The sequence below is a fragment of the Rhinopithecus roxellana genome, chromosome 9 (genome assembly GCF_007565055.1).
Source record: "Rhinopithecus roxellana isolate Shanxi Qingling chromosome 9, ASM756505v1, whole genome shotgun sequence".
NCBI classification, from domain to species: domain Eukaryota; kingdom Metazoa; phylum Chordata; class Mammalia; order Primates; family Cercopithecidae; genus Rhinopithecus; species Rhinopithecus roxellana.
This window is the reverse complement of record NC_044557.1, coordinates 60533527-60555229: the sequence shown is the minus strand read 5'-3', so window position 1 is coordinate 60555229 and position 21703 is coordinate 60533527. Positions and strand designations below refer to the sequence as shown.

The 21703-nt window shown below is 39.8% G+C and overlaps 1 protein-coding gene across 2 annotated transcripts in view; it reads right to left on the bottom strand.

The window, feature by feature from the left end:
• Positions 1 to 19782, bottom strand: part of CPQ (carboxypeptidase Q) — a 502032-nt gene extending 482250 nt beyond the window's left edge. Inside the window, exon 1 of one of the 2 annotated variants that reach the window (XM_030937692.1) lies at positions 19479 to 19782. The gene's annotated coding sequence lies outside the window, so the exon portion shown is untranslated. The remainder of the gene's footprint in view (positions 1 to 19478) is intronic. The other variant, XM_030937691.1, reaches the window with a different exon arrangement.
• Positions 19783 to 21703: the final 1921 nt, after the last annotated feature.

Here is a 21703-nt window from a genome sequence, read left to right as displayed (position 1 = left end):
TCTGCTTACCTCCTTCAAAGTACCCCAAATTTTATTTAACACATAAATTAAATTATTTAACTAATTAAAAAATTAAATAATTTATGTGTTAAATAATTCACAGCATATCACTAGACTTAAAGATTTTCAAGGGAAGCATTGCTGTCATATGGATGATCTAGCCAGTATATACTAAGAGCTTAAATAATGCTCTTGAGCTGTCCAAGTGAATTGTGTTTCCTTCATTCCTATATCATCATCATTCAGCATCTGTGTGGTACAGCGGCAGCTAGATTCATGTTGCCTGTCCAGTGAAGGGCCTCCCCATCTCCAGTCTGTTTGTACTTCTATCCACACAAATCACCACTTCAGATTAATCTTGGCTCACAACCTTACTTGGTGGTTAATGATCTCAACGGCATTTTCATTAGCACCTTAGGATGCCTTTACCCTTACTCCTTACCTCCTTTCTTATTCCTCAAAGCTAATTTTGAATTTTCTCTGTGTTTGCTCCAGGGTACATAATGCCGTCATCTACATTCCCAAAATCATGCCACTATAAACTAAGGCTGTCTGACCTCAGTCATATCCTCTGCATTGCTGTACAACCCTTATATTTATCTTCAGTTGACACCTATCAAATTCTCCACAGCAGCTGTTATGAAATTTTTCCATTCTCTTTAAGCCTCAAATTTCACTCCTACTCCCCCTCATGCTCAGAAAAAGCTCTCCTCTTCTACATAACTGAAGAAACAATAGTATGACCATGACATGCTTTGTCTTTCTTCATCCTCACCTTAAAGTTCTTCTATCCCTTTACCTGTACAGTCATTCTGAGCTCTCGTCCCAGTGAAAAAATTGCCCATCCTCCTTTCCAAAGCCAAATTCTCTGTTTGTACTGTACCAATTACCTAATTTTTCTCTTGTTCCTTTGCTCCTTCCCTTTACCAGATAGGAATGCTTAATATCTTTGGACCAAACAAGTATTATTTCATATTTCATTATTAGCTAGCATTTCTTGAGCATTTACAATGTGACAAGTGTTCCTGTATTTTACATAGATCATTTTATTTAATTTTAACAATAACCTTCGATGTTCTTGACATTATATTCCCTATTTTATGGATTAGAAAACTGACACTAGTAAAAATAGAAATTTGCTCAAGGTCATACAGGTTTTTTTTTTATTTATAAACTCCAACTTTCTAAAGAATAATTTAAACTCTTTTGATTCTTCTCCAATATTGCCTTCCCCGCTTCCTTTATGTTTCTACGGCATGTGTCCGAGTTCTTCACTGCTTTTCCAGTCACAGAGACTTATAATTGAGCATTTCTGTCAACAGAGATGGTGAGACACACACACACAGACACACACACACACACACCATACCCCCCCACACACAATTAATATTTGTTCAATATAAATCTGTTAAGATGTTGAAAAAATGAAGTCAGCCCTTAGAAGTATATAAACACATATCAGCACTGCTCTTTTCTCTTTATCTCAACTGCAATCACTTTTATAATTTTTTAACCACAAACGGTTTACAACTGTGCAAAAGAAATTAAAGATTTTCTTAAGTTTCAAAAGTGATCAGAGCCTGTATATTTTCTTTAGTTACCTAATCTAATCCCATGGTCCACAGCTTGGCACAGTCTCCACAGTTCTCAAGAGGGACAAGATCAGGCCCAGAAAGGAAGCGCATACAACACTATCAGCTGAAACTGTTTCCCCATCAGGAGGGCCAAGGCTGACAACAGGTCAGCTGAGGAAACAAACATTTCTTCCATTGACAAGTGTTTAATTGGACATTTGGAGAATCTAATGTCATGTATGCAGATGCAAATGTTTGAGGAGTTGTTTACAGTGTAGTTTGTGCCAGACAGGCTCCATTGCCAAGCCAGCACACAGCCTCCCATTATTCCGCTGGGCTCCACTTCTAAAGATGTTTCAGGGCTCTCTGAGCCTTGTAAATTTCCACATCCAAAGGCTCATCTGTGTTTTCAAAGCAGAGTCCTTTTTCCCTTGTGAGTAGACATCAGTCCTTCCCCTGCCAATCTCTGTTATTGCCTGTCCTGGTTCAGAAATGGGTTTGGAAAAATGACTTGAAAGGCGATAACCCATTCTCTAGAAAGTTTAACATTGAGATTTTGTTTTGTTTGAGACAGGCCTTTGCCCTGTAGCCCAGGCTGGAGTGCTGGTGCGATCTTGGCTCACTGCAGCCTCACCTCACCCTTACAGGGCTCAGGTGATCCTACTGCCTCAGCCTCTCAAGTAGCTGGGACTACAGGAGTGCCACCACCACACCCAACTAATTCTTGTATTTTTTGTACAGTCAAGGTTTTGCCATGTTGCCCAGGTTAGTGTTGAACTCCCAGGCTCAAGCGATCTGCCTGCCTCTCAAAGTGCTGGGATTATAGGCATGAGCCACCACACCTGGCCAAGCATTGAAGTTTTAATATTTTTTGAAAAACTGACAAAAAGGAAATGCCAGACCCCAGCTCCTTACCCCAAAATTGGGTCTTAACTGATTTAATTATTTTGCGGATTGTTTCTGTTATTCATTGACCCAGGAAAATAAAGCTTAGTAGCTCAGCTAACAGACAAGTCCACCTAATTATGCCAGCTTTAAGGATGCAGTTCTTCATTAGGAGGATAAACAAGGATATACTACAAATAAATATTGAGGAACCCATTTATCTTCAAGAACTGGACCATTAATACTCTGCCCTGAAAAATGCAATGTAGAAGAAGATGCAATTACCAAAAGTTGTCATAATGCTTTCACTTTGCCCCCCTCCTATTATCACATATCTTCATCAAGAGAAATTTTTAAATGTTAAAAGTTCCAAATTGAAAATACACATTAAAAATACTGTTTATGTGTAATGTTAAGGATATTTAATTCAAGAAAAGAATACTGAACAAAAATTCTGCCACTCTTGCAAAAGATACATCATTTAATGAGGACTATTATCCAAAATATACAAAGAACTCTTAAAAACTCAGCAACAAGAAAGCAAACAACCCAATTAAAAAATGACCCAAAAACCTTAACAGACACCTTACCAAAGAAGAAATAAAGTGGAAAATAAATACGTGAAAAAATACTTCACATCATATGTAAACAGGGAAATGGAAAAGAAAACAAGATACCACTACAGACCTAGTAGAATGGCCAAAAACCATAACACTGATAACACCAAATGCTGGTGAGGATGTGGAGCAACAGGAATGCTCACTAATTGCTGGTGAGAATGTAAAATGGTGCACCCACTTTGGAAAATAGTTTAACAGTTTCTTAAAAAACTAAACATACTCTTAACATACAATCCAGCAATGGCGTTCTTTAATATTTTCCCAAAAGAGTTGAAAACATGTCAAAACAAATACCTGCACATTGATGTAAAGAGCAGCTTTATTCATAATTGCCAAAATTTGGAAGCAACCAAGATGACTTTTAGTAGGTGAATGAATAAATAAACTCTAGTACATCCAGGACAATGGAATATTATTCAGAGCTAAAAAGAAATGTGCCATCAAGCCATAAAGAGACAGGGAGATGTAAATGCATATTACTCAGTGAAAGAAGTGAATCTGAAAAGACTACATACTGTATGATTCCAACTATATGACATCTTGGAAAGGGCAAAACTATGAACACAGTGAAAAGATCAGTAGTTGCCAGAAGTGAGAGGAAGGGAGGGATGAACAAGTAGGGTACAGCAGATTTTTAGGGCAATCCAAACCCATAGAAAGCACACCACCAAGAGTGAACGTTAATATAAACCATGGGCTTTGGGAGATTATGATATGTCTGTATGGGTTAATCAGTTGCAACAAATGTACCACTCTGGTGGGGAATGTACATGTGAGGGGAAGGTAGTACATGGGATATTTCTACACCTTTCTCTCAATTTTGCTATAAATCTAAAACTGCTTTTCAAAAAAAGTAAAGTATTTTTCTTTAAAAAAAGGCTGCCACTTGTTTTACATTTGATATGTTCATTTTTTGCCCAGTGGTCTCCATTGTACAAAAAGTCACACTAAAAATATTAGCATGTATTAACTAGTTCATTTTTCACACTGCAAAGATTGATTAATTATCTACTATGTTCAGAACAATGTCCACTGCTTCATATATACAGAAATAAAGAATATGTCCTCTTTGGTCTCAGAAAGCTAGTGAAAGAAAAAGGCAAATGACTATCATATAAAACAAAATAAATTCTTCATTACTTATATAAACTAAAATAAAATCACAATAAAGTATTGCAGGATTATCCCTGGAGAGAATAAGAAAAAGATAACAGAAAAGATGATATTCCAGCTCAGCCTAGAAGGCTGAATTAATTTTCATAGATGTATGGTAGGAAGAGAATTTCCAGTTAAAAAACAAATACGAGCAAAGGTATGAACATTTATAGTATGTTCACCAATAATGTTAAAGAGTCTAGGAAACCTGGGAAAGCACTAGGGAGAAATGTAAACACACACACACACACACACACACACACACACACTACACACACACACCGAATGTATTTTCAGCCCCATTTCAGACCTACTGATTCAGAACCTACAAGAAGTTGGGTGAGACCCCAAAATCAGTATTTTCTAAATCTTCGTAGGTGATTCATTATACATTCATGAGTACAGAATACATAGAGGGATACAGTCGGTGTTATGGGCTAAATTGTGTTCCCCAAAATTCATACATTAAAGCCCTAACTCCCAGGACTTTAGAATGTGACTATTTGAAAATGGGGCTTTGAAAGAGGTGTTAAGGTAATGAGACCATCAGGGTGGGCCCTAAAACAATCTGACTGGTGTCCATATAAGAAGAGGAAACTGGAATACACAGGGAGATACCAGGGGTGTGCAAGCACAGAGAGAAGACTATGTAAGTACCTCGAGAAAAGATGGCCACATGCAAGGCAAAAAGAGAGGCCTCAGAAGAAACCAAATATGCAGACACTTTGATCTTGGACTTCTAGCCTCCACAACCATGAGAAACTTCATTTCTGTTGTTTAACCTACCCAGTCTGCAGGACTTTGTTATGGTAGCACTAGCAAATACAGTAGCAACATGATCCAACCTATGATCCAACTCTGAGGCAGTATAGATGATAAAGTGGTTTAAAATATTCTGCTTGGCCGAGTCAAGGGTTAGGACTAGCGCAATGACAGCAAGGATGTGGGCAAAATTCATAGGTAGACACAACAGCCCTTGGTGACTTATTAATTCTGAAGAAAAAGATTCAGGAAAGTTGGAGAATTAAGGGTAATCTCCCCGATTATGAGCCTGTTTTGTACCCTGTATTTCAGACACATCAAATTACCTACTATCCCTTAGATTGAGAAGCCACTAACCTAAATAGAAAATACAGAAAAAGCATGCTTGGAAATGAAATTAATGAAGGGGAAACCAGATAATGGAAATCAGAAAGAAGTCAAGTATAGAGATGAAGATCTCATGTGTATAGAAAGATTATTAAAGCCATAGGGTAAAGAGCACTGCCCACACTTCCAATTTCAGTACCAACATGTAAAGAACTTGGAAGTCAGCACTCATGTCCTTATAATAATGAAACAAAACAAAGTAAAAACCAGTGACTTTCCTTGGACCACCCCCCACACACACACAGAGAACTGAAGTTGCAGGGCAAACTACCACCCTAAAATCTGGAGAGACAGGCAAATCCAGAGAGTCACAGCCAAGATCTACTCACATGGAACAGAAGCTGCTGGAACCATAAAATGGTAGGAACTCTGAAATGGTAATTTTGACAAATTACTGGAGGCTGAGTATAGACTGAAATGAGAGTGAAAAACACCTAGGGCCACAGTCTTGGTAGGGAAGATACCCACAAATTTGGGTAATTACAAGACAACTACCACAAAAGAGCAAAGACAGAAGGGAAACTAAAGTACCAATGGATAGTAATAGTGGCTAATACTAAACTGAGTATTTACCATGTGGCAGGTCTGTCCTAAAGGTTTCCATTTCCTAACCCTTACCACAAACCCATACGGCAGTGCATTTGTTTTCTATTTCTGCTATAACAAAATACCACAACTTTGGTATCAGAATACAAATTTATTATTTTGCAGTTTTGTAGGACAGAAGTCTGACACTGTATGCATCATGTAAAAGCAAGGTATTGGCAGGGCTGCATCCCTTTCTGGAAGCTCTAGGAAAGAATCTATTCCCTTGCTTTCCTCAGTTTCTAGTGGTCACCCACATTCCTTGGCCCATGGCCCCCTTCCTCCATCTTCAAAGCCAGTGGCACTGTCTCTCTTTGAACATTCTTCCACAATCACATCTTCTGAACTCTCTGACTTCCTCTTCTGCTTCACGCTTCCACTTTTAAAGACCCTTGTGGTCTTTAAAATTGGGGCCAGGATAATCCAGCACAATTTCCTATTTTAAGGCCAGATGATTAATAAGGTTAATTCCATCTGCAACCTTAATTCCCCTTTGCAATGTAACCTAACATGCACAGGTTTCAGGGATTAAGATATGGCCACCATAGGTGGTGATAGGGAAGACAGTATTCTGCCCACTGCAGACAGTTATAATTTGCATCTCAATTTTATGGATGAAGAAATGGAGGTATAAAGAGTATATGTGTTTGGCCCAAAGTCGCATAGGTGATGGTGGTAGACCTCAGATTTGAACTCAGGACAATGACTTCAAAGCCCATGTTCTTAACCATTAAGCCACAGGAAATGCAAGGTGCCAGTGAGTTATTAGTTTAAGTTGTAAACACCAAAATTTGGACTGTGTAGGCAATGAAATGAATTCAGAATAATGCTGACTTCCATGATGTACCTTCTGCTTCTCAAAGAACTTAACTGGTGTTTATGATGCCTCCAGTCACTTTCTAGCCTTTCTTTGGTCCCTGATTTTCTTAAAGCTTTAGCTCAAAAAAGCTAATGAAAAGAAAAACCCTACAAAAGAATAGCCAGGTGTTTTAGATGGTAAATTTTGGTATATAATACAAATGGAATTAATGATTTAAAATACTCAAATGTAACAAATACAGGCTCAGATAAGTTATGAATAGCATAGATCCATTGTATTTTGATAATGAAAAAAGAATCTCAAAATTATGTTCTGGGCACAAAAGAGATATATGTATATAAACATGGAAGATGAATTATATGCGCTACTTCACAGCATTATGAAAGGAGAGAAAGATGTTTTCTTTTCATCATCTCAGCCTGTTAAAAGCTAGCTGGAAACAGGGGCTAAACCAGAGGACTAAAGCATAAGGCCAGTAAGAGTAAGAAGGACTCTGGAATTCACTAAAGTCTTCATTTAAAGCTTTTGGGTTTTTTGTTGTTGTTGTCATTGTTGTTTTGTTTTTCACAATCTCTCATAAATGTTACAAGCAGGATGTGAATTTTCTGTAAATACGTAGGTGTGACATCAGCAAGATGGCAGAAGAGGAAATCCCAGGCTTCACTTGGCTTCACTTCCCTCTACAGAAAGTCCAACAAGCAACAATCCAAAGACAAGAACACTTTTGTGAAAACTTACAAACTTGAGAAAGAAACGGAGACAGCTGAATGAATAGGACGCTGAATCAAATAAAAACCACATTAGAAGAGGAACAATCTCACGTTGACCACATTGCCCCTCCTGCTTTCCCAAATCAGCATGGTGACACGCAGAGAGAGGATTTTTTTTTTTTTTTTTTGAGACAGAGTTCCGCTCTGTTACCCTAGCTGAAGTGCAGTGGCACAATCTCGGCTCACTGGAACCTCCACCTCCTGGGTTCAAGCAATTCTCCTGCCTCAGCCTCCTGAGTAGCTGGGATTACAGGTGCACACCACCACGCCCAGCTAATTTTTGTATTTTCAGTAGAGACAGGGTTTCACTATGTTTACCAGGATAGTCTTGATCTCCTGACATCATGATCCACCCACCTCGGCCCCCCAAAGTGCTGGGATTACAGGCTTGAGTCACTGTGCCCAGCCAAGAGGATCTTTTTAACTGGGCCCATACAGTAAAAAAAAAAAAAAAAAAAAAAAAAGGTAAACAGAGTTTCTAGACATCCGGCTCCCTAGCATTCTGAGACACTTCCCAGAAAGTCCACTTCTGTCTGTCTGACCTCATGGGGAATACTGGCAGTAATGACATGGCTAGACCTCCTGGGGTTAGGTATAAACAAAGAAAGGAGGCAGAGCTCACAGGGACCAGTGTGCAAATTTTGGTGATGGCTCTATGTTCCTCCCAGCAGTGGTGCAAAATCAGAGACACCAGCCAATGGTACAGCTCACTTGCAAAGCCAAGCACACTGTTCACAGAAACACGATGAGAAGGTCAGCCTGGTTTGAGTCTTTAGATGGACAGCCTCCATATCTAGCCTCAGAGACCACCTCAATGCCTTACCCAGGAGGGAGATGTGGAGATGACTATCACAGGGCATTTCTGTGGATCATAGGGGTTCATAGGGTTTGGACCCAGAAGTCCAAAGAGTGACTCAATCCAGACTCAGAGCCCACTCCAAGGCCCTACCCAGGAAGAGGCAATCCTCAACTGCGCAGTTCTATGCCGCATAGCCTCCAGACCCCATCCATCTTGAGCAGCAACTCCACCTAAACTCAGAGTCCAGCCTGCAGCCTGCATAACTGTTGAACCCAAAAAGTAGTACCACCCAGTCAGGAAATATACCCTACAACCTTGTCCAGTCAGAAATTATAGCAGAGCCCAGTCAGTGGTCTCCCCCAGGCATGGGAGCCTAGCCAGCAGCCCCATCAGACCTCAGAGCAAAGGCAGCAGCCCAGCTAACTATAGCAAGCTCTTCCTGCATGGGGTTATTACCACCTGACCCAATAAGAATCACACCCTAGACTAAGAAGCAAAGATCAATCCCTGCCAAAGAATACCTGTAAAGACCAGAAGAGCAAACTGTTGGGGCCAGATGTAGTGGCTTATGCTTGTTATTCCAGCACTTTGGGAAGCCAAAGTAAGTAGATCACTTGAGCCCACGAGTTCAAGACCAGCCTGGACAACATGGTGGAACCCCATATTTACAAAAAATACAAAAAGTAGCCAGGCATGGTGGCACACACCTGTTGTCCCAACTACTCAGGAGGCTGAGGTGGGAGAATCTTATGAGCCCAGGAGGTGAAGGCTGCAGTGGGCTGTCATTATATCACTGCACTCAGAAGGAAGCTGTCTCTTCAAATGTGCAGACACCCATGAAAGAACACAAGGATTACAAATGTAGACAGTCCCCAATTTATGATGGTTCAACTTACAACTATACAACCTTATAACGTACTTATCAGGATATAACCCCATACACAAGGATTACAAATATAGACGGTCCCCAATTTATGATGGTTCAACTTACAACTATACAACCTTATAACGTACTTATCAGGATATAACCCCATTGTAAGTCAAGGAGCATCTGCACTTATGTGGCTCAACTTATAATTTTTTGACACTACAATTGGTTTATTGGGGTATTAAACACACTTCTTACTTACAAAGTTTTCAAATTACTATGGGTTTAACAGGACATAAGCCCATCGTAAGTCAAAGAGCATCTGTGATCATCAAAAGAAACTAACAAAGTTCCAATAACAGAATAAAAAATGAAGATCTATAAAGTGGCAGAAAAAAATTCAGAAGAATCCTTGTAAAGCAGTTCAGTGAACTACAAGAATATATGGATATAAAATTAAATGAAATTTGAAAAATAATACACAAAATTAGAATGTAGAAAAAGAAGTAGAAACAATAAAAAAACCCCTAGAGATAAAGATTACAATGACTTAATTGAAAAATGCAATAGAAATCTTCAACAGCAGACTCAATTAAGCAGAAAGATCAGTGAGCTAAAGACAGAATATTTGAAATTATTCGCCAGAGGAGAAAAAAGAAAAAAGAATGAAAAAGACAAAGAAAGCCTACAAGAATTATGTGACACAATCACAATAAAGGGAACTAACCTTCACATAATAGAAATTTCAGAACATGAAGAGAGAGAAAAATGGCCAGAAAGTATATTTTAAAAGGAAATAGAAAAAAAAAATCCTAAAATTCATAGGGAATAAAAACAAAAATCACCAAGATGATCTTATACAAAACAAACAAAGCTGGAGGCATCACACTACCTGATATCAAACTATATTGCAAAGCTGTTAAAAAATCATCGAGGAGAAAGGATACCTGCCTAAACAGAGTTTTAATGCAGATGAACATGCTATATTCTGGGGAGGAAAAAAAAAGCCACAAAGGACAGACATTTACTAGTAAGGAAGAGAAGTGAGCACCAAGATTTAAGGTAGGAAGGGATAGGCTAATTCTACTGTTTTGTGCAAATTCAGTCAGGTTTATGGTCAGGATTGTTATCTTGGAGGCTAACCTCCAAGCCTTGATGGGAAAAGATAAACATCAGCTGCCAGTCTTTTGGCTTAAACAAGAACTATTTTTCTGGATTGGTTCCACTGATGCTTTTTCCCTGAAGTCAGAAAGTATCTTGCCAGTAAGGGAATGCCTTTTAAAATTATTTTCATATTAGACAATGCCCCTGGCCACCTAGAACTCTATGAGTTCAACATCAAAGACATCAAAGTGTTCTACTTGCCCCCAAACACAACGTCTCTAACCATCCTCTACATCAGGGGATCACAAGGACCTTGAAGGCTCATTATACACAGTACTCTGTGGAAAGGATGTCAACACTATGTTAGAGAACCCTGATAGAACATCATGAAAGTCTAGAAGGATTACACCATTGAAGACACCATCATTGTTATAGAAAAAGCTGTGAGCCATCAAGCCAAAAATAAGTTCCTGCAGGAGAAAACTGTGCCCAGCTGTTGTGTTTGACTTCACAGGATTTATGACAAAGCCAATCAAGGAAATCATGAAAGCGATTGTGAATACAGTGGGAAAAAGGTGGTGAGTGAAGATATCAAGATATGAATCTTGGAGAAATTCAAGAGCTAATAGACACTACACACCAGAGGAATTGACAGAAGACAACTTGACGGAATGCTTCTGAACCAGTGCCTTATGATGAGGAGGAGGATATAAAAGTACCAAAAAGCAAATTAACAACAGACAATCTGGCAGAACCATTCTGATTATTTAAGATCACTTTGACTTCTTTTATGACATGAATGCTTCTATGATATGGGCACTGAAGCTAAAGCAAATAGCGGAAGACTGACGCTGTATAGAAACACTTTAAGATAAACTTTACAACATTTTCCAAAAAAGAAAACTAGCCATACAGAAATTATAATGTATTTCCAGAAAGTTACACCAAGTGGGCCTGCCTCTCCTCCCTCCCCTTCTACCTCCTCCACTTCTTCCACCTCGGCCACCCCTAAGACAGCAAGACCAACCCCTTCTCTTCCTCCTCCTCCTCCGCCTACTCAACATAAAGATGACAAGAATGAAGACTTTTATGATTATTCACTTCCACTTAATAAATAGTAAATATATTTTCTCTCCCTTATGATTTTCTCAATAAAATTTTCCTTTCTCTATCTTACTCTATTGTAAGCATATAGTATATATATTACATGTAACATATAAAATACATGCTAATTGGCTATTTATGTTACTGGTAAGACTTCCAGTCAACAGTTGGCTATTAGTAGTTAAGTTCTGGGGGAATCAAAAGTTATACTAGAATTTTCAAATGTAGAGGGAGTCAGCACACCTAAGCTCTGCATTGCTCAGGGATGAACTCTATAAGGAACTCAAACAACTCAAGAGCAAGAAAACAAGTAACCCGATTAAAAAATGCACAAAGAACCTGAATAGACAATTCTCAAAAGACATAAAAATGACCAACAGATATATTTAAAAATGCTCAACATAATTAATTATCAAAGAAAAGCAAATCAAAACTGCAATGAGATAATATCTCACCCCAGTTAGAATGGCTACTATGAAAAAGACAGAAAATAACAAGTGCACTAGACACTGTGGCTCATTCCTGTAATCCAGCACTTTGGGAGGCCAAGGGGAGTAGTTTACTTGAGCTCAGGAGTTTGAGATCAGTCTGGGCAACATGGCAAAACCCCATCTCTTCAAATATACAAAAATTAGCCAGGCCCAGTGGTACACTTGTAGTCCCAGTTACCTAGGAGGCTGAGGAGGGAGGATGGCTTGATCTTGGGAGGCAGAGGTTGCAGTGAGCCAAGATCACACCCCTGTACTCCAGCCTGGACAAAAGAACCAGATCCTGCCACAAAAACAAAATTCTGGTGACAACGCGAAGTAAAGGAAACTCTTACGCATTGTTGATGGGAATGTAAATTCATATAGCTATTACTGAAAACTTTATGGAGAGTCCTCAAAAAAACTAAAGCTAGAACTATCATATGATCCAGCAGTCCCACTTCTAAGTACATATCCAAAGATTTGAAATAATTATATTAAAGAGATATATGCAATCCCATGTTCACTGCAGCACTATCCCATGTTCACTGCAGCACTATTCACAATAGCCGAATTATAGAATCTACCTAAGTGTCCATCAACAGATAAATGGATAAAGAAAAGGTGGTATATATGCACAATGAAATACTATTCTGCCTTTAAAAATGAGGAAATTCTGTCATTTGTGACAACATGGATGAAGCTGCAGGACATTATGCTAAATGAAATAAGCCAGACATAGGCACAGAAAGACAAATACCACATGATCTCACCTCTATATGGAATCTAAAACAACAGAACTAAGAAGCGTAGAGTAGAATGGTGCTTACCAAAGTCTGAGGGGTTGGGGAAAATGGGGAATGCCAAAGGGTTCGAAGTTTTAATTAAACAAGAGGAATATGTTTTTTGAGATTATGTTGTCACCATGATGACTATAGTTAATTATACTGTGTTGTATATTTCAGAATTGCTAAGAGAGCAAATTTCAAATATTTTCACCACAAAAATAAGTATTTAAGGTGATGGGTATGCTTATTAGCTTGACTTAATCATTCCATATTGTATGGAATGTTGTGTTATGACATATATCAACATTACTTTGTACCTCATAAATATATACAATCATAATTTGTCAATTTACAATAAAATAAAAAAACTTATTAATGCAAAAAAGGAAATATATATACACACATATACCCCATATATATCCCAATATATATCATGTACATGTATATTCATACACAATATAATTATTTTTGATTAATAAAATATACTATTAAATGTTCCATATCCCTATTCATTCATAAAAATTATATTATTTAACCTCATTAGTTATATTATTCAAATCTTGCATATTACCATTTGACTTTGTCTATTTAATTTGTCATGTAAAACAACAGATCTAAGGTGTCCTACAAGTAGCTTTGCTTATTTTCTCATACTTTTGATCATTAGTTTTACATATTTTGAAGATATGCATTTTTAGATGTTTGATGCAAAAGAGTCACAACTATCCCTTCTTCCTTACAGAGGTTATCTTTTATCAGTACAAAATAACTCTGGGTCTAATATAATGGTCTCTGCTTTGAAATATACTTGGTTTCATTTTAATACTGATGTAGAATTCGACGACCATAAGAGTTTCTGGTTTTCTTACCCTGGCTCACTATATTGGTGAATTTACATTTATGCCTCTCTTGTGGTCTGTCAGACTGAAGGCAGTGCCAGTGCTGGGCTTGTCTCTCCATTTCCCAGCTGAGTTTTGCCCCATCCTATGGCCTACCTGTTAGGTACTTGGTAAACAGTAAAGGTAGCTGGATGGATTTAACTACGAGTCATGGTGTTCATTATATTTTAAATGGTCTCTAACAATTAGAGGATCCAGCTCCAGATCCCCATCTTCATATTCAATACCCAAGTGAGAAAAATCTTCACATATGATAAATATAGATGTAGGCTACTATCTTGCTTTAAGTCAACCCTGTATTTGAAAGTCTGGATTTATTCAGATAATATATCAAGGAGTGACTGTTCATTTTACAAAGGCATTATTTGCCTCATAAAAAATTTAGTCATAACACTTTGATATTGTGGACTCCCCTACCATATTGAAAGTGTCATTTGATTTACATAGATAGGCTCTATGCACAACCCTTCATGAACATCCCCATGTATATAGCATAATCAGTGCTAAGGATCCTTTCACGTCACTGTCTGTCTCTGCAGAGATCTTGGCTCTTTTGGTGTTCAAATACCATCTGCTTTACTTTTACATTTCCGTCATATGATACGGTAAGGGAAGGAGGGGACACACTGCAGAAGGCCAAGGTTCCAAGGTAAGGCAAGGCTTCGATACAATGGACAAAGCAATGGACCCAAAGTCAGAAGGCTCTGAGTCCCTGCCAGCCATGGGATCTGAGCCATCTGAGCCATGAGACAAACTGCAGCCTCCTTCATGCCAGATTTTTAGTTTACAAAAGAAAGATAATAATGCCTGGGTGCACCTACTTCCTAGGTTCTTATAACAATCAAATATAAAATTGCTTTTTAAATATAAGGTGCTATGTGAATCTTTTTTCCAAGGAAGTCTAATACCACTGCATCAAGAGAACACTGCATTGATCTCCCTTTTTCTTTGTTAACACTGGTTTGTCATAGAATTACTTAAATTTTCTGGAAAATTTCTCCAAATCATTACCCTTTTCATTTTTATCTTACTTTTCCTGTTACTCTTTGCTTAGTTCAAAGTCTCCAAATACTTTCTCTGCAAAATGAGATCAAGCCCTCTGCCCAGCACCCACACCTCTGAACAATCTCCTGTTTGTCTCTTCCTGACAAACTGAATAAGATGAGAAATCAAAGCTTGTGATATCTTACCATTAAAGAAGTACAGTTATTTGGAAGCACCAGCTCCAACTTCTTTTCTGTATTTCATATCTGCCTATACCTGTGTCTTTGGAAACCACTGCTCTCTGCAACACTCCTGCCATTTCCTTATCTTTGTTCCTTTGAACCACTCTGGTCTGTATTTCTTTTTCAGTTTCTTCTGGCAGCTTGTAATAACCCCTCATTGTTTGAGTCTCCCATCTTCTTTCCTTTACTGGCACTTACATAAGAATCAGAGTTCTCTAAGAACTCACCTGAAATATAATGTAATGGTCATTAGATAAGTATGATGTATTTTTTAAGTGAGTTATTAAACTGACGTGTCTTTTTAGACCGAGACCCTATTGTAATGTTTGGCTGAGGTCTTGACTGTGTGACATCACAGCACAGCTACAGAAAAGGCTATATCCTGGGATCTCCACCTGGATGTTCCACAGCTACCTCCACTCACTCACCGTCTTTCTCTCGAAACCTCTTCCTCACCGTACGTTTCTTACCCTCATTAGTGGCATCTCCACTCACCCAGTTAAGCGATTCCAAAACCTCAGATTATTTTTAAACATATTTCCCATATCCAGCTAGTCATTAATCCTGCTGTTTTCAAAAAGCCTCTCAAACCTATCTTAGTTTAGATCCTTATCCTATTTCATTAGAACTGTGGCAATAGCATCTTCATTTTCCTGTGGCCTTCTGGCTCTTCCTTCCCCAGTTCTTCTGAAACATTACTGTAGCTATTTTCTTAAGAAAATCCAATCATATCACTCCTCTGCTTAAAATTCAGCTTAAATATGCTGAAAACAGCCAGGTACGGTGGCTCATGCCTGTAATCCCAACACTTTGGGAGGCCAAGGCAGGTAGATAGCTTGCAGCCAGAAGGTTGAGATCAACCCGGCCCACGTGGCAAAGCCCCGTCTCTACTAAAAATACACAAATTAGCCAGGCTATAGTGGCATGCGCCTGTAGTTCCAGCTATTTGGGAGGCAGAAGCAGAAGAATCACTCGAACCAGGAAGCGAAAGTTGCAATGAGCTGAGATCTTGCCATGGCACTCCAGCCTGGGTGACAGAGAGAGGCCTTGTCTCAAAACAAAACAAAACAAAACAAAAATAATGCTGAAAAGGATTATCTAGACTGTGATAAAGTTTAAATAACATGACATTCAAGGACCATCAATGTCTGGCCCTAGCCTTACCAGACCTCCCTACCACAGCCACACTGAAGTCCCATCTCCTGAAGAATGCCATGTTCATACTTGCCTCCTTTTCCTTGCTCTTGTTGTTCTCCATTCTTGGAATACCCTTCTCCCTCTGCTTGGTCTTCAGGCTTTAAAACACAGTTCAAAATTCACCTTCTCTGCAAAGTCTTCCTGAGCTCCAGTCACACCTCTTTCCTGGAAGAGTGAGTGACCACTACTTCCACATTACCCTGTGGTGCGATTGTTTGCAGATGGATCACTCTCCTATTTAAATTTGTTCTCATTCATCTTTATCTGGCACATAGTACACACTCAATAAACGGTTATTGAAATTAATATTTTCTGAATAAAATAACTAAAGGAAAATTCCAGAGATCCAGAGGTACACCCCTCCAGATACTTCACTGCATTAAAGAAAAGAGCCCAGGAATAAAGAGAAAGAACTAATCATGTGACTATAACAAACACATGAATGGGTTGTTTGTTTTTAAAAGCTAAGTGGTTTAGGGAGGGTAGGAGGAGAAAGTACATTTTAAAGCTCTAGCTTCAGGGCAAGTAATAAAAATTGTTGCTTTAATGTTTTTTTCATAATATTGTGAGCAACGGGAAGGTCTATTCCATCACACCAGCCTTCGGGGCAGAAGGTTTCAGCCTCCTGAGCTAAATCAAACTGGCATCAGCTCTTAGTTTTTCAGGCGGCCACAACTGGTCTCTGCTTTCCATGGGGCTAAACTTGGCTGACAAAAAAGAAACAAAATAATTTCCCACTTATTTTACGGGCCTCTCTTTTCCTCTTTTGCTCTCATCAATTAATTATAAGAGTTCTGGAAACCCATCCTGCATTCTTGTCTCTGGATTACACAGATGTAGGCATTGTTCTTTGTCTATACTAGGGACTGTTGGTCTTATAAAGAAGGAGGTTGGAAGGCAGTGTCTTACCAAGGGCACAAAGCTAGTCCAAGAAACAACACTGCTTGGCACTCATGGTTCAAAGCCCTTAAGTGCCATTCACTGATGACAACTCTTGATGCCACTCATTTTATATTCCCTAAATTGGTAAGTCTGAACACGTTTAAAATTAAGATGCATGGGCACCTAGGTCAAAGTATCAGAGTATCCTAGAATTTCAATGGAATTCAATAATTTTCAAAATGATAAAACAACCAACTCCCTTATAATTCAGTCTTAATCATTTCACCCTGTACTCTCATTCTAAATTCATTTACCCAAATAACGCAGGGTTTGTATATATGCTTGAACACACACAGAGACCACATTCTTCAAAGTCACACAGTCTTTCCTGGCAAGATTGTCTTGTTTCTGGGAGAAACCCTGTTTCCATCTGCTTGAGTTCTGAGTCCTAACTCTCCCATTTTCCAAGTGCTGTTTCTAGTTAAGAAGGTCAAATAGGAATTACCATAGTATCTAGCTCTTAGGTATATAGTGACAATTAAATGGGGCAATATAAGTAAAAAGATTAAATATAACAGTGCCTGGTGTATGGTCAGTGCCCCATAAATATCAGCTTTGTAACATTCCATGCCTGTATGACACATGACCTCATAACTGGCTCTTTGGGTTGGCCCTTTTCACCAAGCAACACGTGTATTCCACTTCTCCTTATAAACTTGAATTAACTGAAGTAGGTAACATTAATTTCATTTTACTTAACACGTTTGGAACTTTGTGTTTGTTAAATGTAGCATGCAAAAATATTTAAATACGTATGTATAATGACTTTTGAAGTGCCTTTAAAAAATCTCCAAGGTCCTTCCAGCTCCAAAATGTGATCCATGATAACTAATCTCAAATGCATGCAAAGAAATAGGGATGTAGTTCCCCAGATACACTGGGAATATATAGCATTGTCAGACTAGGTTGCACTGGAAACAAGTCAGACCCAGGACAAGGAGCCTGTGACAATGTAGAAGAAAATCTTGCCCTCTTTTCTCCCCACCAGCCTAGGGTTTATTACACTTATCTTGAGCTCCCAGGCTTTCTTATTGCAGATGTGGAGAAGAAAGGAAATGAATTGTAAATAGCAGAGAAGACAGCAGAGACAAAATGCTATGGAATCTCAAACAGAGGAGGTGAAGTAAGCAGAACTCCAGGAAATCATTGGTAATTTCACCTTCTAACCCTAATAAAAAAGAATCCCAAAGGTTTAACTCAGGAAGGGTCCCTAGCTAAACACCTTCATTTTGGAGATTAAGAAATTAAAACCTAAAGAGATCAAGTGGCAAGTCCAAGGTCATCCGGCTCTTCTGGAACCTGGGCCTGGAAACTAAGAACTGCTGCAGTGACCAACTGTATTAAAGCTATGTGCTAAGCCTATGTGTTTACAAACAGATAAATGTCTCTCTGGGCCATATGTAGCCTTCTTCAGTCACCTGCAAATCAGCCAGCACCTGTCTCAGGAAAACAGACAAGAGTCTTAATAACTCTGAATTCAAAAGAAATGCCTGGTTTTACAAACAAGTCAGAGTCATATGGTTCTGCCTTTACAGTCACCCTTATCTTTAAGAAATGCATGAAATATTATAGTGACAATGATTCCTTAAACGTCCAAAGTAGAAGTGAACAAAACACAAGCAAGAAAAAACCTAGGCATATTTTGTTTTAAGCAAACACATAAAGCCAAGTCCACCAAAAATGGAAATACCAGGGGGCGTTTCTGGAGATTATTTTAACAGCATAGAATAGAACTCTTTTTAAGTGGTCCCAGTCAGAATGCCTCCATTTGCAAAAGTGCAACACTTACACAACTTTTTGGAAAGCTATCAAAACATAGGAGTTGTAAGCCTGCATCTCCACTGCTTCCACTTCATATATCCTTATTTTCACTCATGCACTGATTCATTCAGTTCGATCTCATATGCACTCATTTCACTTACTCATTTGTTAATTCACTCAGTTCTACGGCATAGGTACTCATTCAATTACTTATCGAGTAGCTCTGAGTCCTAAGTCAGATGGGACTTTGCCCTCATGGTACTTAGATTCTAGGAGAGTCTAGTAGCAGCAACTAGATGCATCAAAAGCGAAAGTACACGGTAAAATGCGAAAGGAACCCCAAAAGAACTGCATAAAGCATACTGGAGGCTCAGGGGGACCAGGAATGTTTGCAGATGGAGGGGTGAAAGGGGCGGCTTGGGGCTGAGCCCTGTTGCTGACGGGAAGTAAAACCATCTTGGGAAGGACGGCTGAGGGCCGTGCTCGCTGCTGTCCCGCAGTATCCTCCACCACCCCCACGTCACACCTTCCCCATTTCTAGGCTCGGTGCCTCCAGTGTCACGAAGGGCCAGCCACAGGCTGCCAACCCGCCGCTCCCCAGCCAGGTCCTCCCGTCACTCCCCCGAATGAGCGATGTTGGAAGTCCGTCCCCGTCTGCCCCCGCCCCTGGCCTGCTCCAACCTCAGCCCGCCCGACCGCCGTGGGTAGGAGCCAAGGCCTCGGTCCAGCCGCCCGCGGGCACTGCCAGGTCGGCCGCAAACGCACCTGATGGGGCGGCTCCTACGGCGGCGACGGAGGCGGCTCCCAGGACCGGGCTTGCGGCCTAGCCTTACGGTGGCGGCGGCCACACCCCTGACCAGGCTGGGGCCCTCAGCGCCGCCCCGTGACTGCAGCCCTGCTTGCCGACCAGGCCGCGGGCCGAGAGGCGGGGCAAAGACCTGACTCAGGGGCCGGGCGCCACCTCCGGAACGCCTCAGGGGGTCTCACTCGCCCTCCAAGGGCGACCTCAGGGACACAGATCGGCCGGAGGTCTGCTCAGCTTCTGGGCTGTGGCTCCTGTTAGATAATTGAGTGTCGCCCTGGGTCCCGAGCCCCTAGGCCTGAGTCCTTCGTGCAGGGGCGTCTCCCTCAGACTGGGTGGTGCGCAGGCCAGGGCCGCGTGCTTTTCAGAAGCACAGCCTCAGGCAAGGCGGGTGGCAGGGGCCTGAGAAGGCGCATGGTTTGGCAGAAGGGTCCTGTGCTTCGATGGGTGCCCGTGCAGGTAGAGAAGGACCGGGCTGCGAAGCTGAAAGGAAAACGTGAAAGGTTTTTGTGTTTCTCTGAGCCTGAGTAAAGGCCATGCTTTCTGAGCTGTCAAACGCCTCCCAAAGGAAGCGATTATTAAACCGTTTTCCCATCCTGCCAGGTGTAGGATTGTTAGGCGGTGATGATGGAAGGCAGAGGAGATGACCCGAACTGAGAGATGAGAAAGAGTCTTTTCTCTTTCGTTTGTGCCTTAATTATATGAGGGTGCCCAAGAAGAAAGGAGACTCATCTGATTACTTGGTGTGGCTTATCTCAACAAGTCACACGCATTCTGGTCACAGAGTATGTGCTCAGTGTTTTCAGTGCTTTATGTTTTGATAAGTGCAAATTCCTTTGTTTAAGGAAACTCTTATCAAATACAAACAGTTATCTTTGTGAAACACTGAGCAGTTCCAGTCTCTCCTCTTAACTAAAAAAACAAAACAGAACTTTTAATTTAAAAAGAAAAGAAAGAAAAAGCACATGCTGACTAGGGGAAAAAAAAAACACAAAATGTGCAAAGTCCACTCACCTTCGGTTAACAATCCCTCTAAACCTTACTAGCCCTGTTGCCCACCAAAAAAAATGTGAACTCTGTGAGGCATTGGAGGGTCCTCATAAACATGGCCCTGACCCACCTTTCCAGAATCATCTCTCGGATGCCATATCAAACCCCGCTGAATTACTTTTTTCTCAAACCATCAACGGTAAAAGAAAAGTTTTTATTATTTCCAATCTGACATGGACCATTATTTCTGTAAAACACAATTCAAAACCAGCTAGCAAATAAGAGACAAAAACTACAAGCACAGTTTTTATTACAAGTGTACAACGAGTATGCCAAAAAGCATAAAATTAGTTTTTCAATTTTTGGTTGTTGTTTTTTTTTTATTTCTAAATGTTTACTCACAATTTCTATACTTACCTGTTCATGGACCAGTAAAAAGCTGTTCATTGACTGGCGGTGGTGACTACAGTTTAAGTGGCACTGAGTTGCTGTTCTTTATGTCAAATGCTTTTCAACTTCTGGGCCTTTTCTCATGTTTAATACCAACAAAGTTCTTTCCCACTCAAGTTTCAACTCATAATAATAATAAAAACTTCACATTTATTGAGTGCCTTGTGCTAAGATTTTCAATACATTAACTGTGAATTCTTATTTGTCCTATGAGCTACATATTATTATCATTATTATTTATCCCCACTTTACAGATAAGGAGATGGAGGATTAGAGAGGTCAAGTCAGAAAACCAGTGAGGTACAAAGTCAGCATTAAACTGAGCTGGCCTGATTCTGGAGCCCAAGCAATCAACCAATATGCTGGACCCCTCTCTGTGAAACCTCCCCCATTTGCTTTCAAGTTGAAATTAATCACTCTTGCTTATACCTCTACTCTAACATTTTTTCCCACTGGTTTTCATTCATGTCAGCTTCCCTTACTAGGCTTTAAGCTTCTGAGTACAGTGACATTTGTCTGCTCACACAAATCACAGGAAGCAGAGCTCATTCTCATCTTTGTGTTACCACTACCTTTTATGCTTACTTCATAATATATTTTAATTATTTATTCTTGTCAGCATCCTCTACTAAACCATACAATGTTCAGAGTTTTCTTACCAAAAATGATTTTATTTATTTAATTGAATAAGCACTTCTGTAGCATGTATAATGAGCCAGGTACTATTCCAAGAATTTTAAAACCTTGC